The 12,163-nt window shown below is 41.8% G+C and overlaps 1 protein-coding gene across 1 annotated transcript in view; it reads right to left on the minus strand.

Annotated features, from left to right (window-relative positions):
- PREX2 (phosphatidylinositol-3,4,5-trisphosphate dependent Rac exchange factor 2) overlaps positions 1-12,163 on the minus strand; it is a 289,194-nt gene that overhangs the window by 91,812 nt on the left and 185,219 nt on the right. The window lies entirely within an intron of this gene.

Consider the following 12,163-nt stretch of genomic DNA (forward strand, 5'->3'; position numbering starts at 1 on the left):
TATTTCTTGCAGCTCATTACAGATGGGATTTGTTGAATCTCTGAATTCAAAAGCATTTAAAGTTTCTATAAATAATGTTCTCCTGCTTATGTTAGAATTACAGGCTGCAACAACTTTCCCTTATCCTCTTTATTATAATCTATCTCTGCTTCATAATGTTTCTCTAGGCAAGAAAAACTTTTCAGTTTATTTGTATAGCAAATTATTTACTTTGGATCAGAAGAGAACCTCAAATGGTTTCTGTGTCAGCCTTTTATTATTCAGATAGAGTACATTGTGTGTGGCACAAAAAACAACATATGATATGAGGAGAAACCACTTACATGCTATTGTAAAAATTGCTTTCAAGTTTGCTCTCCTTAAAAATTGAGTTTTAATTTACCCATCTTTTCTACTACTTTTCTACTGTTTTAGTACAGTACAGAACTATCAGTCACATAGGTACACATGATTTGCCGGGGGAAGAGTCAACATGGTTTTGTAAATGGAAGTCATGCCTCACCAATCTACTAGCACTCTTTGGTGGAATCAACAAGCATGTAGACAAGGGTAATCCAATTGGTACGGTGTAGTTGGATTTTCAGAAAGCCTTTGACAAGGTCCCTCACCAAAGGCTCTTAAGGAAACTAAGTAGCCATGGAATAAGAGAGAACATCCCTGATCAATCAGTATCTGGTTGAAAGATTGGAAACAAAGGGTAGGAACAAATAGTCAGTTTTCACAATGAAGAGCAGTGAAGAGCAGGCTCACCCAAGGATCTATGCTGGGACCTGTGCTGTTCAACGTATTCATTAATGATGTGGAAAAGGAGGGGAATGGTGAAGTGGCAAAGTTTGCAGACAATACAAAATTATTAAAGATAGTTAAGTCCAAAGCAGACCGCAAGAAGTTACAGAGGGATCTCACAAAATTTGGTGACTGGGCAACAAAATGGCAGATGAAATTCAATGTTGATAAGGGCAAAGCACATTGGAAAAAATAATCTCAACTATACATATACAATTATGGGTTCTAAATTAGCTATTACCACCCCAATAAAAAGATCTCAGAGTCACCATGGATAGTTTGCGGAAAAATTCTGCTCAATGCGCAGCAGCAGTCAAAAAGGCTAACAGTATGTTCGGAACTATTAGGAAAGGAATAGAAAATAAGACAGAAAATATCATAAAGCTACTATATAAATCCCTGGTGTGCCCACACCTTGAATACTGCATCCAATTCTGGTCACCATATCTCAAAAAGGATATAGTGGAACTGGAAAAAGTTCAGAGAAGGACAATAAAGATAAACGGGGGTATGGAATGGCTTAAAAAAAAGAGATGACAAAGTGGGGGATATTATAGAGGTCTCTAAAATCATAAATGGTGTGGAAAAAGTGATTAGAAAAGTGTTATTTACCCTTTCACACAATACAAAACCCAGAGGTTACCCAGTTAAATTAATAGGCAGCAGGTTTAATACAAACAAGAGAAAGTACCTTTTCACACAACTAAGCTGTGGAATGGATTACCATGGGATGTTGTGATGGCCAAAAGTATATCTGGGTTCAAAAAAGAACTGGATACATTTATGAAGGATAGGTCCATCAACGTCTATTAGCCATAATGGTCAGGGATGAAACCCCACACTTGGGCCGATACTAAACCTTTGACTACCAGAAGCCAGGAGTGGAAGACAGGGGTAGATCATGCCACAATTGCTTTGTTCTGTATGCTCGCCCATACCAGAGTTTATGGGGCACTGTCAGAGACAGGCAAATGGGTAAGATGGACCATAGTCTGACACAGTATGGCAGCTCTTATGTTCTTATGTCTTGATAATTCCCACTCTTATGAGCTGGGTGAAACCTTGTTATGGGTTGAGATTGATAGGTGTTAACTCACCCTCTAATTAACATAAATTTAAGCATAAGCCCCCACTTAAGACAAATGGTGTGTGTGAACCTGCCCAAGAGCTTTTGCATGAGTATTGTGTTGGGTAGAGAGAGATCACCCACAAACCGAGAACAGACAAGAACAGAGAGAGGAAGAGGCAGGAAAGCTCCTGGTGATCTGTAACAAGGACTGATCCCTGTTCATTTGCTGAATGTTTCTGACAAGCAGCAAATTGTAAAAAAGGGAATGGCAGCTGTGAAATATGAGCCAGTGGACCCGGTATTAAAGAAGACTATAAGGGGGAAGGGATGAAGGTGAACTCCAAGAGCTTCTACTTAGCGGTGGATTAGCCACTGGGTCAACATGGGCCATGCCCAGGGGCCCTGGCCACCTGGGGGCCCCCGGAAAATGGACACCCCCACACCCCGACCTGCTTTGCCTGCCCAGTGCTCCTGCCGAGGAGCAGGGTCAGGGTGCTGGGCAGGCAAAGCAGGGCAAGCCCCCGCGCCCCGACCCCATTTCCCCAGCAGGAGCGCCGCGGGGTCGGTGTGGGGGGGTGGCATGGGACTGCACGTAGAAGCTATAAGGAGGGGACCCTGCTTGCTCTGACCCAGGAGCCCCAAAAAACTCTAATCCACCCCTGCTTCAACTGGGCTTGTTCAGCTTAAATGGGTAGCAGCAGAAAGTCTAAGTCAAGACTTTCTGGTTAGGAATTAGGAGTTGTTGAATTGGACTGGGCCCAACAGATTTTACTGCACTGGTCCAAGGCGAGATTGATTCTGGGAGAAAACGACCAATTAAACAGCCCCCTCACCAGTTACCAGGAGCAAAAAGGGATGAGGCACGTCAGACGTTTAAAAAAGGGTTCCAGAGGTGATACTGGCAAGTACAGGCCGGTGAGCCTGACTTCAGTACTGGGAAAACTGGTTGAAACTACAGTATAGTAAAAATCAAAATGGTCAGACACATAGATGAACATAATTTGTTGGGGAAGAGTCAACATGGTTTTTGGAAAGGGAAACCATACCTCATGAATCTACTAGAATTCTTTGAGAGGGTCAACAAGCATGTAGACAAGGGGGATCCAGTGTACTTAAATTTTCAGAAAGCCTTTGACAAGGTCCCGCATCAAAGGCTCTTAAGCAAAGTAAGCTGTCATGGGATAAGAGTGAAGGTCCTCTCAAGGATTGGTAACTGGTTAAAAGAGGAAACAAACGGTAGGAATAAATGGTCAGTTTTCAGAATGGAGAGAGGTAAATAGTGGTGTCCCCCAAAGGTCTGTACTGGGTCCAGTCCTATTTAACATATTCATAAATGATCTGGAAAAAGGGATAAATAGTGAGGCGGCAAAATTTGCAGATGATACAAAACTACTCAAGATATTTAAGTCCCAGGCAGACTGTAAAGAGCTACAAAAGGATCTTTCAAAACTGGATGACTTGGCAACAAAATGGCAGATGAAATTAAATGTTGATAAATGCAAAGTAATGCACATTGGAAAACATAATCCCAAATATACATATAAAATGATGGAGTCTAAGTTAACTGTTACCACTCAAGAAAGAGATCTTGGAGTCATTGTGGATAATTTTCTGAAAACATCCACTCAATATGTAGCAGCAGTCAAAAAAGTGAACAGAATGTTGGGAATCATTAAGAAAGTGATAGATAATAAAACAGAAAATATCATATTGCCACTATACAAATCCATGGTACACCCACATCTTGAATACTGCGTGCAGATGTGGTCACCCCATCTCAAAAAAGATACATTGGAATTGGAAAAGGTTCAGAAAAGGGCAACAAAAATGATCAGGGGTATGGAAGAGTTGCCATATGAGGAGAGATTAATAAAACTGGGACTTTTCAGCTTGGAAAAAAGATGACTAAGGGGGGATATGATTGACATCTATAAAATGCATGAGTGGTGTGGAGAAAGTAAATAAGGAAGTGTTATTTACTCCTTCTCATAACACAATAACCAAGGGTCACCAAATGAAATTAATAGGCAGCACGTTTAAAGCAAACAAAAGGAAGTATTTTTTCACACACTGCACAATCAACCTGTGGATCTCTTTGCCAGAGGATGTTGTGAAGGCCAAGATTATAACAGGGTTCATAAAAGAACTAGATAAGTTCCTGGAGGATTGGTCCATCAATGCTATTAGCCAAGATGGGCAGAGATGGTGTCCCTAGCATCTGTTTGCCAGAAGCTGGGAATGGGCAATGGGGGATGGATCACTTGATGATTTCCTGATCTGTTCATTCCCTTTGGGGCACCTGGCTTTGGCCACTGTCAGAAGACGAGATACTGGGCTAGATCGACCTTTGGTTTGACCCAGTATGGCCATTCTTATGTTACGTTCTTAGACCACTAAGGCAATGTACCAGGAGGGCTTATTGAGTCTTCAATGAGTCCTTGGGCCTTACCCATAGTTATGGTTAAGAAAAAGGATAGCAGCACCAAATTCTATGTGGATTTATAGAAAATTGAATGAAGTCACTTTAAAGCATTCTTATCCATTACCTCCAATAGATGATACTCTGGATGTTGTAGCAGGTGTAATCTGGTTTTCCACGCAGGACCTTATAAGTGGCTACTGGCAAGTGGGAGTGTATCCAAAAGACGGGGGAAATGCTTTCCAGGGTGATACTTGTGGCAATTTAAAGTGATCTGTGAGGCTAATAGAAAGGGTATTACCTGGCATGCTCCTTTCAGCCTGTCTGTTATACCTAGATGATATCCTGGTGCCTGCTAAAACATTTGAACAGGAACTAAAGAATTTACAAATGGTCTTTGATAAGCTGAAGGCAGCCATTTTGAAATGGAGCCCAAAGAAATGTGAGTTGTTGCAAAAAGGTAATGTACCCTGGGCACATAATTAGTGAGGAGGGAATCTTCACCGACAAAAAGAAAACTGAGGCTGTATAGAGCTGGTCAACTCTCCAGACACTCTCAGATGTGCAGTATTTTAAAGGGCTACGGCTCCCTTTACAGATGATTCACTTGTGGGTTTGCCAATATTGCAAAAACACTGCATAGGTTAAATGAAAAAGGGAAACCATTTCAGCGGTCAGCAGTGCGTGATGAAGTATTTCCAGGGTTGAAAGGCTCTGGTGACTGAACTGTTGTGGCCTACCCATGATTTAAACCTCCTTTCACATTGGACACAGATGCTAATACTTTCAGTTTGGGGCAGTATTAACATAAGAACACAAGTGACCTGAGAGGTCGTAGCTTATTATTACAAAAGTCTATGTTTTTCTGAAATAATTGCATCCCTAAACAGAACTCCTAGCTCTCATTAAAATCGATAGAACATTTTAATCATGATTTGTATGGGAGGAAGTTTATGGTCAGGACAGTTCATGCTTCCCTGCAATGGCTCTATAGATTCAGAAATCCTGAGACAGGCTTGCCAGATTGTAGGAGAAACTGCAGTGCTATGATTTCACAACCACATGTAGGCCTGGCCATAAGCATGGCCATGGCCATAAGCTGATGTTTTGTCCAGATGGCCTTGTTGCAAAGCTAATTGCAAACACTGCCCCAAACAGGAGCACAAAGGAATTAGGCCATGTCTATGTTACAAACTTTGGATGACACAAGCTACATTGGTGTAAAGCTGCCACAGTTTCTCCATTGCTCCTGCATGTGCATACTTGGCTGTCTGCATCAGCGCTTTGCGTACTCACAAGAAACGCTCGTGTCAAGACAAAATGTGGTGCGCCATGGGTAGGTATCCCAGTGTGCCACGAGCCACCCTCCAGTGCAATGCCTTTTGGGGGATTTTCGCAATATGTTGTGGAGCAGAAATGAGTCGTGCAGGGAACTTTGGGATTTAGGGGGACAAGTAGCCATCATTCAACTTTCTCTATCCCAATCCCATAATTTTTACTACTGTTTTTTAAATCCCACAAACCCATGTGACACTTTTTGCTGCCCACCATCTGACAGGAGCATGGAGCCAGTACAGCTCTGCACTACTGACATGAACATGGCACAGGACTATCGGTCCTCCAATATTTGCAGTCACAGAAGTACCTCAACAACAGCGCACATGATGATTTCTTTGAGGACAGATTGCTAAAAGACACAAAGAAAATCAATTCAAGATTGTTGGTGGCATTCTTGGAGCAGTTGCAGACAGTGGAGCATCACTTCTAGACCCGAGAAACAAGCACTGTCAGGTGGGATCACATCGTAATGCAGGTCTGAGACAACAGTGACTGCAGAACTTTCGGATGTAAAAAGCCACCTTCCTGCATCTATGTCCCAAACTCACCCCTGCCCTCCAGTGCTGGGACATGAGAATGAGACCTGCGCATTGACAGTCAAGAAGCGAGTGGCAGTCACAATATGAAAGCTTGCAATGCCAGATTGCTACTGGTCAGTGGGAAGTCATTTTGCAGTTGGAAAATTCACAGGAGAAGCTGTTGCCATGCAAGTGTGCAAGGCCATCAATAGCATCCTGCTGTGCAAGACTGTGATACTAGGCAATGTGCAGGGCATTGTGCATGGATTTGCAGCTACGGAGTTCTTGAACTGTGGTGAGATGACAGACGGCACTGTGACACGGTGGTGCACTCACCACTAGGATGGCACCTCCACCTGATCGTTTTGGGGAATAGCTCACCAAGTCCACACCCCTCCCACAGTTGCATTCTGTCTCTCCGTCTCTCTCTCTCTCTGGTCTGCAGTCCCTCTCTCTCTGGTCTGCAGTCCCTCTCTCACTCCAGGAACCGCAGCGTCCTCTTCATAACTCAGCCCTCTAGCCAGTCACTCAGTGTGTTTCCCCCTTCTGGGGTACCAAAGTCTTCCTTCAGCAGTCCTAGGCAATTTTCCTATTCACTGCCTTATAGTGCCACTCCCTCAGTGGCTGGCAGGGGAACCCGGGCCCACCCTCTACTCTGGGTTCTGGCTCAGGGACCCTCTATCCAGAAGTCAAAGTCTGTTCCCGTCTACACCTGACTGCTTTTCCCTGAGTCCTCCCCTACCTTCCTGGCCACCCCCATTCTCTGGGTTTTCCAGCCCAAACACACCTCCCCTCTCCCAGGGAGTGACTGCAGCCCCCATCTGTTGCCAGTTTCCTGGTTTTATAGGCCTCGCCTCTTCCTTCCCAGCTGAGCCTGCTTGCAATCAATCCCTGCTCCCTGGCTCTTCCTCCAGGTGCAGCTTGTGGAGTTAACAGGTCTACCTGGCCATCTTAACCCCTTCCAGTCCTGTGTGGGGTGAACACCATACCAAAGGCACACATTTCCCTGTTGTGGCACGAGCCCACCTTGCAACACAGTACATCAATAGACAGGGCTATACTTCTATGGTTACTCAAATTTTGGTAGATCATCAGAGATGCTTTACCGATATCAGTGTGGGTTATTCAGGGAAGATGCATCACACTTGCATGTTTAAGAACACAGGACTATTCAGACAGCTGCAAGCCAGGACATTCTTTCCTGTCCAGTAGATTACTGTTGGCAATCTTGAAAAGCCAATAGTGATCCTGGGTGATCCAGCCTACCTTTTGCTTCCTTGGCTCATGAAGCCATATACTGGCCATCCTGACAATGCCAAGGAAAGATTCAACTACTGTCTCAGCAGGTGCAGAATGACAATTGAATGTGCTTTCAGTAGACTGAAGGGGTGTTGGAGATGTTTGTTTATTAGATTCTATCTCACTGAGAAAAAGATCCCAATGGTTGCAGCTGCCTGTGGTGTCCTGCATAATATCTGTGAGGCAAAGCTGGAAAGAGCAGAGGTGGAGCAGTTGCCTGCTGACTTTGAATAGCCAGACACAAGGGCCACCACAAGAATTCACCATGGAGCTATGCTGCTCAGGGAGGTCCTGAAAGGGCACTTATCCATCAACACAGTAATGTTCTGTGCTGGACAGTGCTCTACCAGGTCCTGAAGTTTGGGGACTTGGTAGGAACAGTTTAGTGCTCGGTATACATTTATGAATATCACATTGTCTCTTTTAATGAACCTATGAATTATGTGGTGCTTATTGTACATTTATAATTATGTGTTTTGCACTGAAACCTATAGCCCTGTGGTCCTGTTCAATTACAATTAATGTGTGCTTTCAGTAGAACCAGGCAATTTGCTGCATCTGTTATGAAGCAATAAAGATGAAATTTCCAAAAGTAAAAAATGATTGTGTAACAAAAACAGTGCAAAAATAATGTGCAATTAAAAAACAATACAGAGCAAACTTGGAACAGAACTTTAAAAATAGAACACTAGAAAACATGTGTGTCCATTTCAGTCAATTTCAGCCAAACATACACCAGCTATGGTTCTCACAGTTCAGTGTATGTGAAGCTGTAGTTTTACTTACTGTCCACCCATGTGGAGTGGTGAAGGAAGGGTTGTGGTCCACGATGACACATAGAAAGTTGTGGGCGCGGGGAAATGTAGGGAGCTGCTAAAATGAAGTTCCCCATTGACTGTAAAGGAAGGTGAGCACATGACTGTTGGACCTGTAGGTTAGCAAGATACTTCAGCATTTGTGTTTGTTGCCTGAAAAGCCTCATTATGTCCCAGTACATTTGCCTCTCTGACTCCTGGGCCAGAAACTTTTGGTGTCAGAATCAATGATCTTCCGATTTTTTCCTGGATATCTAGTCACCAACTCCAAGTGAACAATGCAAAAACAGAACTCAATCTTTTCTCATAGACCTTTCTCAGTCCTTCCCCTTTTTATCTCTGTAGAAAACTCTACAGACCATTGAGGACCCTAATAATGCACCCTTACTGTTATATTCAATTTCTTTCTCTGCTTTCCACCACATCCAGGCTATTAAGCCCTGTCACATTTTCCTTAATAATACTGTAAAATGTCCCTCCCTCTCCAGACTTCTTGCTGACATCCTGGCTCCTATCTGAGTCATCTGACCTGAATTATTGCAACTTCCTTCTCTCTGGGTTGGCTGATTCTCATGGTATGGCCCTCATGTCCATCTAACATGCTGCAGCTAAATTAATCTTCTATTTCTGCCTCTTTGATAATGTTATTCCCTTAATCCCTGCATTGGCTTCTGACCTCTTCCACATCAAATTCAAACTCTTCATCTTCAAGCATCTGCACAGGTCAGCTATTGCTCACAGTTTGTCTCATCTGCTACTCCCTGGTCTGACAACTTGGTACATCTAGCCACTTTCTCCCACAAATGAGTCGTCACCTTTTCTTGAGCCAATTACCTAGGGTCTAGTAATATCCTTCTTGAACCTGTCCCTCATTCAGTCTCACATTCCTCCTAAAAATTCCCTCCATTTATTAGCTTTTCAAGGCTGACTTATACTGCCAGATTTTCCCCTCTTCTAGTTAACCATATTATAGGATAAAAGTTTCAATAGTAAGAGATTTTGACTGTAGCCCATAGGGCTAGCCTGCTAGCTTCCTATATTATATATCCTGTTTTCTCTTTATTGGTTTGATTCTGTTATTTTGGCTTATATTTTTGTATTGAATAATTTCAGTAGACATTGCTCCATTATATTTGGCTGTAACGCAAAGAACCTACAGATCTGTATCCTGTATGATTAGCTAGAGCAAGTTAGCATGAGTGCTTGTAACCTTTGGCATAGGTAAATGGCCTACTGGTTACACTTTTAGACTTTGAAGAATTAAATGTGTTTACTAAAATTCTGAGACGTACCAGTAACCACGATGTACACCACAAGGACTTGGAAGTAACGGTTCAGGCCAAAGGTAACGGGTTTCAGGAATGAGATATATATCACTAGCCTATAGAGTAAGTGTACCTGAAGACTTATGTGGGTGAGGAAATAAGATTTGGGCATGGACGGTTGGGCACTGACATGAATATTCAGGATAGTGCCAAAACCCTCTAAGAGGGCAAACCACCATGTGGAGTTTCGTTCTTTTAGTTCCTATTTTGTTTAGCTACCAGCTTAGATTTTGCAGTATAGCTTAGATACTCTACATTTAAGCCTTCTCTCCACCACCTCAGCACTGAGGAACCTGGATGATCGAACTCATTTGGCATGCCAGAGACAAGGCTGATCCTTTGTCTCCTATCACCAGGTCACCAAGAAAGGGTATAAGCATGCTAGCCTAAAGTAGCTTTTGTAAGGAATGATACCATAGGTACCCATAGAACTGTATTATTTCTTTTTGATTCTATGGTTTTGAGCTTTGATGACTTTTTCCTTTATTTTAATAAAAATCTCTAAAGCTTGGCTTTGTCCTCAGCATGAGTGTTCTTGCCACACACCCCAAGAGTCCTTACAAATTATTGAACTCTCTACATTCTCTAATTCTGTGACCTGATTTCAGGACAAGAACCTGATTATCTCCTAGTCAGATCACTGGTGAGCCTATAATAAACCAGACCTCTATAAATCAGGTCAACAATAATTTTTTTATTTACTTCCCAGGAAAATATTTTTTTAAAATCTGAGTGCATATTCATGGATATTTTTGACGTGTTCACCCAATTCCAATAATAATAATAAAATTGACAGACTATAAAGACCATCCTGAAGGTATTAAGAATTTCTCTTTTCTTCCTATTTATTACACAACAGAAATTAAAAAACAATGCAATGTAAAAGTTAAGCACGACTTTTGTGGGTTCCTATATCTCCATCTGCTTTAAATAGTGAATCATTCTAATTTAATATAGCATGGTATTCAAGGCAATAGAACTATCAACAAGAAAATACAACCACTTCTGAGATTTCTATTAAAATCTAAGCACTGGAGTCAGTTTTCAACAAATGGATTCACTTATTTAACATCAATAATGGTTAAACAAGTCTTCAATCACTAGAGCATCATTCACCACTAAACAACATTTCTTTAGGTGGTAACCAAAGAGGGTTTGTGAGTTTCCTCATCTACTTACCACAAAACCTAAATCTGACTCAAGAGACAAATATCCTCTTTTCTCCCTATTAAATATAGTCACTTAACTTCTGTAGAAATTATGTAGAAATATGAACTTATGTAGAAATATGAAGATTCACCTACTTACAACTGAAATTCTATTGAACACACTCATTTAAAGAGTACGCTAATGGCCTAACCAAGAATGGACTTTCAACCAGCCACACAGAGTGCAAATATAAAACATTTTAAAACACTAAATAGAAAAACCATGAATAATTTTTTAATTGACTGACTCCTGTATTTTGTGCCTGATCATTGAAATACATATCTGGGAGAAAGTTCAATTCACCTTTTGGCTTGAAATAATTTTTGTCTTAAAATGAAAAATATAAAAATGAGTTAGGGACCATTTTCTGTTCTTTAAGAATCAGATAAATAAAAGAGCAAAAGGGAGGTTAAGTAACTTTAAATTCACTGATCAAACCTCATATTAGTTTCAGTCAGAAATAGAACTGCAGGCTGGCTAGTCTGTCTGTAAATACCTTGATCATTTGTGGAGACAACAAATGGCATGAAACTCAGAGGCACAGCACAAAACTTGCAGCCCAGGGGAAGGGACTTTGAAAGTTGCTTTAAGCCTGCTTTGTGCTCTCCTGATCCTGTGCTACTTGGGAGCTGGAGACACCAACATCACAACTTAGACAGGCTCCCAGGTCTGTATAAGTAACAGCAGCTTCCCCAGGCCACTGTCGGAAGACAGGATACTGGTCTAGATGGACCTTTGGTCTGACCCAGTATGGCCATTCTTATGTTCTTATGGTTTTTAAAGTTTATATTTATAAAGCATATCACAAATTATTTTGGTAGTCTGAAATTGAGCAGTTTCATCATGAGATGTCATGGAAATTAGTCAATAAAATGAAGCTGCTAAATGTACACACAAATAATTTTAACCTTGGACTGAAGCAATCTACAGCTGGCTTTGGTTCCCACAAAGAGATGCATGTTGCAATATTCCAGTGCATAGTTTTATAAATCCCTGAAGCTTCTCTTTTCCATTGCTTCCTTATCAAACAGTACACTCAAAAAGGCAGGTCCTGCAAAGTGCTGAGCATGTCCTGTGAAATGCACACTCACATTCTATCAGGCCTGTTATGCTCCCTTTGAACATTAGTGTTCCTGTTGAATTCAGTGGGAACAGAATCAGGACCACTAACTACAATAGGTGTTGGAATCACTCGGCATCTTCATCTAAGGGTCCGAATTCCCCTGGTGCCTGTTACTCAGAGAATACAATATTTGCTTTTGCTTCTCTCGCTTCTGCTGGCACCTCTCCTTAGCTACCCCCTGAGATATTATTTCAATTAGGTATTCTCAGATTTTGTCATAGTGAGCTTCCCTAAACTAAGGAAAACAACAACATTGCATCTC

This window comes from Chelonia mydas, chromosome 2 (genome assembly GCF_015237465.2).
Source record: "Chelonia mydas isolate rCheMyd1 chromosome 2, rCheMyd1.pri.v2, whole genome shotgun sequence".
NCBI lineage: Eukaryota > Metazoa > Chordata > Testudines > Cheloniidae > Chelonia > Chelonia mydas.